At 46.4% G+C, this 5,659-nt stretch overlaps 1 pseudogene; it reads left to right on the forward strand.

Moving 5' to 3' along the window:
* The window catches only part of LOC122074427, a 9,584-nt pseudogene extending 4,109 nt beyond the window's left edge, over positions 1–5,475 (forward strand).
* The last annotated feature ends 184 nt before the right edge of the window (positions 5,476–5,659 follow it).

Below are 5,659 nucleotides of genomic sequence, written 5' to 3' on the forward strand. Positions count from 1 at the left end.
TTCCCTAAGCTTTCGATTGCTCTCTTGCTGTGCGCAGAGGAGGTTGGCCTCTAGATGCTCCACTTTCTCGAGGAGACTGTGCACTTCTTATCGAGTGCCAACTTTTCGCGTTCAAACACCTCGAGGTCACTAGCCAGGGCTTCGGTCCGGATGGTCAGTTGGCCGACTTGGTTCTGAGCCTAAAAGAGATCAACAGTTAGAAAAAAATGATAGAAAAAAAGAGGGAAAAATTACTAAAGGTCGAAGGCCGAAGATTACAGCTGCCATAAACATGCAAGTGCTTGTAATCATGGCCTTGGTCCCCTGGCTTTGGGCCTCAGTTGCGTCTCCTGGCAGGGTCCCCTTCTGGACGAGCTCTCAGGCAACCCGCCCAATGGATAGTGTCTCGCCCTCCTTGATGGACCACCGAGGGACGAACCCGACTTTGTCTCGAGAATAACTACCTCTCGGGTTTCGAAAGTCAGCACCAGGGGAGGAGGCTCTCAGAGGGGACGAGTCACGGCTTGGGGCTTCCAGCACTGAAACGGCCTCGGTGGTAGGGTCTTCGGATCTAGGCTTCTTCCTTGGGAGGGCGTTGGAGGTCGAAGCCCCTCTTTTCTTACCTTGCTTCAGCTGCCTCTGCTGGGTGTCTTGGGCCCTGGCCTTCTTCAGCTGGGCCTGTCTCTCGGCCGCAGTCCTGACCAAAGGTCAACCTCTATAGGAAGCTCAGGCCAAGGTCGAGCAGACCTGACCAAAGGCCATAACCTCGGTAGGGGACTCAGGCCAAGGCCGAGTGAACTTGACCGAAGGTCACAACCTTGATTGGGGCTCAGAAAAAGGCCGACCAGTCCTGACCAAAGGTCAACCTCTGTAGGAAGCTCAGGCCAAGGCCGAGCAGACCTGACCGAAGATCACAACCTCGGTAGGGGACTCAGGCCAAGGCCGAGTGGACCTGACCGAAGGTCACAACCTTGGTAGGGGGCTCAAGCCAAGGCTGAGTGGACTCGATCGAAGGCACAACCTTAGTAGGGGACTCAGGCCAAGGCCGATCAGAACTGACCGAAGGTCACAACCTCAGTAAGAAACTCAGGCCAAGGCCAAGTGGACCTAACTGAAGGTCACAACGTTAGTTGGGGGCTCAGGCAAAGGCCGGGAAATCCTGACTAAAGGTCAACCTCTATAGGAAGCTCAGGCCAAGGCTGAGCAGACCTGATCGAAAGTCATAACCTCGGTAGGGGACTCAGGCCAAGGCCGAGTGGACCTGACCGAAGGTCACAACCTCGATAGGGGACTCAGGCCAAGGCCAAGTGGACATGATCGAAGGTCACAAACTCGGTAGGGGACTCAGGCCAAGGCCGAGTGGACCTGACCGAATGTCACAACCTCGGTAGTGGACTCAGGCCAAGGCTGAGTGGACTTGATCGAAGGTCACAACCTCGGTGGGGGACTTAGGAAAACGCCGGGTGGACCTGACCGAAGGTCACAACCTCGGTAGGGGACTTAGGCCAAGGCCGAGAAGACCTGATCGAAGGTCGCAACCTCGGTAAAGGGCTCAAGCGAAGGCCAAGTGAACCTGATCGAAAGTCAGAGCCTCGGTTGGTGTCTCAGGCCAGAACCTAGCATAACTAACCGGAGGCTGTGTTTTCAAAATGAACGCCGAAGCCGAAGGTTGAAGGGGAACTCGAAAGAGAAATTAGGTAGTTACTCCCAGTAAAGAGCCTCCTAATGGAAGGAAGGGGGTTGCTGATATGATGGAATTTGTCACCCAATAAAGCGAGGACACATGGCATCCGAGGGAGGGACACGTGTCACCCATCCGATAGAGGCCACAAGGCTTCAAAACACGTGAGGAGAAGATTCCCAAGGAGGGGTTCCCGAAACCCTATAAGAGGGAATGGAAAAGGAACCTAGATGAGGTACGCCGACACCCACCATTACTCCTGTAAAAATATTGTTCTGCCTGTCACTAACTTGGGCATCGGAAGACTAATCCCGGAGATACCTCCGGGTCTCTGCCTTCTGTGCTTGTGCAGGGTCGGCTCAGACGGATTTTCTACAGTAACATGTCCTCTGTTGCACCTTACCTTGGCACCCTGCTAGTGCAAGAAGCAGATTTCTTAGGTGGGGTGGCAGATATGATGGAATTTGTCACCCAATAAAGCGAGGACACGTGGAATTCGAGGGAGGGACACATGTCACCCATCCGATAGAGGCCACAAGGCTTCAAAACACGTGAGGAGAAGATTCCCAAGGAGGGGTTCCCGAAACCCTATAAGAGGGAATGGAAAAGGAACCTAGATGAGGTACGCCGACACCCACCATTACTCCTGTAAAAATATTGTTCTGCCTGTCACTAACTTGGGCATCGGAAGACTAATCCCGGAGATACCTCCGGGTCTCTGCCTTCTGTGCTTGTGCAGGGTCGGCTCAGACGGATTTTCTACAGTAACATGTCCTCTGTTGCACCTTACCTTGGCACCCTGCTAGTGCAAGAAGCAGATTTCTTAGGTGGGGTGGCAGATATGATGGAATTTGTCACCCAATAAAGCGAGGACACGTGGAATTCGAGGGAGGGACACGTGTCACCCATCCGATAGAGGTCACAAGGCTTCAAAACACGTGAGGAGAAGATTCCCAAGGAGGGGTTCCCGAAACCCTATAAGAGGGAACGGAAAAGGAACCTAGATGAGGTACGCCGACACCCACCATTACTCCTGTAAAAATATTGTTCTGCCTGTCACTAACTTGGGCATCGGAAGACTAATCCCGGAGATACCTCCGGGTCTCTGCCTTCTGTGCTTGTGCAGGGTCGGCTCATACGGATTTTCTACAGTAACATGTCCTCTGTTGCACCTCACCTTGGCACCCTGCTGGTGCAAGAAGCAGATTTCTTAGGTGGGGTGGTAGATCGGATTAGAAATATCCAATCTGAAATGATGCAGATGCAATGTTTCTTAAAAGACATAGATGCAGGACTGCATGAAAGTGAAAGCGTTCGTAATTTGATTGCAGACTTAGGAGATCTTGCTTACTATGCGGAGGATATCATGGAGACCTACATCCTCAAAGCAAAGTATGCAAGCTTCTTCAATCCAAAGAGATGCATAAGACTTCACAAAATTGGGAAGCAGATCAACACACTTCAATCTAGGATCCATCTCATATCTCGTAGAGTATTAACTTATGGCTTCTTAAGGACTGTCCAAGGAGAAGGAACGAGTTCTACAACTGAGATGCAGAGGAAATTGAGACAATCCTATACGCACTATGATGATTATTGGCATAAAAGACAACATTAAGCTATTGGTTGCAAAGTTGACCACTAAGGAAGGCCTTCATCTGGTTTCCATTACTGGGATGGGGGGATAGGGTAAAACTACCCTTGCCAAAAAGGTTTACAATCATGAAGATGTTAAGCGTCATTTTGATTGTTATGCTTGGAGTTTTATTTCTCAACAATTCCAAGGAAGAACCATTTTGAAGGAAGTCGTAAGGAAAGTCTGCAATCTACCAGAACTTGAGAAGTTAACTGAGGGAGAGTTGAAGGAGAAGCTCTACAGGCTATTAGAAGACAAGTGTTATCTGGTGGTCCTTGACGATATATGGAGCACAGACGCCTGGGATGCTCTAAAACCTGCATTTCCCAAAGGAAAGATGGGAAGCAAAATAATGCTCACCACTAGAAACAAAGATGTGGCTTTTCATGCGGATTCGTTGGGTTTTGTTTTTGAACCTGTATGTTTAACAGAAGAACAGAGTTGGGAACTGTTTTGTAAGATAGATTTTCTTTGGAAGAATGTCGCTTCAAGTTCTTCATCAGAAGCAGAGAAGAAAGAGAAGTTAGGAAGAGACGTGAGAAAAAAATGTGGAGGTCTGCCTCTAGCAGTTATTGTACTTAGAAGCTTGTTGGGAACAAAGAAGTCAATTCATGAATGGGACATGGCTGCTAAAGACATTATCAAGTACCTAAACAAAGTCGAAAAACAACAAGAACAACATGGTGTTTCATGGGTATTGTCTCTAAGCTACCATGATTTACCTTCTTACTTAAAGTCATGTTTTCTCTACCTTGGTTTCTACCCGGAGGATATTGCAATCCACAAAACTAGATTGATCCAAATGTGGATGGCAGAAGGTTTTGTGCAGCAGCATAATGGGTGAGAAACAACAAAGGAAGCAATGGGAGACAAATACTTGCTTGAGCTGATCAACAGATCAATGGTTCAAGTGGAAGACATGAGCTTTCACGGAAAAGTCAAAACATGCCGCTTGCATGACTTGATACGAGACCTATGCTTGCAGAAGGCAAAAGAAGAGAATTTCCTTTCTATTTTTGATGATGAAAGCACAATAGTGGATTCTTCTTCCTCCACTTCCGAGGTGGCATTGATTTCTAACCATCCAATGCGCAGACATGCCATCCACTTCACTTGTGAGAGGTATGTTTCTATGCAACAATCTATAGGAAGCAGTCCACATCTTCGCACCTTCTTCTTTTGGGGCCCATCATATCAAGATGCATCCACAATGTTGAATTTTGTTCTCATGAAATTCAATTTTCTTAGGGTCCTAGATCTTTGGAGGGTCCAGATTGATAGCTTGCCAAAGAGCCATAGGGAACTTAATTCACTTGAGATACTTGATGGTAAAGGGGGATGGCCATATAAAGGTTCCAACAACCATAGGTAAATTACGGAGCCTACAATTCCTTAAATTCTATGAAATTGAAAGCATACCAAATGTGCTATGGAGAATCTCTCGACACTGGACCTTGTCTGGGAAAAAAGGTTGTTGCTGGAATTTGCTCTACCAAAATTGACAAATCTTCGAACATTGGCTATAGAAAAAATCAAGGGTAGTGAATGGAAGTCATTACACCTTTCTCTGATGATATCCAAATTGGTTTGCCTCCAATTCTTGAAGTTAAGCTTTGAATCGAGTGATATTATTTCCGATGAGTATGACTGGTCACCACTTTCTCATTGCCCTAACTTATGGAAAATCCAACTTACTGGAGAGCTAAGGAAGTTACCAAAGTTGGAAGAATTCCCACAAAATCTAGAAAGACTAAAGGTGAATCCATTTTTCCTTGAAGAAGATCCAATTCCAACTCTAAAAATGCTACCAAACTTGGAATCTCTAACTCTGACGACAAAATATTTTGGAGAGCCATTTGCCAACTACTTTCGAATATGCCCCAAATATTGCTTCACCGCCAATGGGTTTCTGGGACTTCAATATCTAAGATTTCATTGATTAGAGACATTGGAGGAATTTGAAGTGGAGAAGGGAGCACTGCAATATTTTGTGAACCTACAGATCAATGGTTGCACCAGGTTAAGAATGCTTCCCGAAGGATTAAGATTCATCACTACCCTCAAGAAATTGGAGGTAGTAGACATGTTAGATGAATTCAACAGAAGGCTCCCAGAAGATGTAGGGGAGGATTGGCAAAAAATCCAACACATACCCTCCTTCATTATACGACGTCATTGACTTCTCTTCTTCTGCTGCATCAAATTAAGAAGCAATTGGAATTCACTGCATGCAGCATATCTATATAATTTGTTTTATATATAGGTACTCTCTTCCTCTGTAGTCTATTTATGTGTTATTTGACTTTGATCTATCTCTACATTAATTTCACTACCTTAAAACATATTCTAGGTTAACTTGTGAT

The sequence above is a fragment of the Macadamia integrifolia genome, chromosome 3 (genome assembly GCF_013358625.1).
Source record: "Macadamia integrifolia cultivar HAES 741 chromosome 3, SCU_Mint_v3, whole genome shotgun sequence".
Classification (NCBI taxonomy): Eukaryota; Viridiplantae; Streptophyta; class Magnoliopsida; order Proteales; family Proteaceae; genus Macadamia; species Macadamia integrifolia.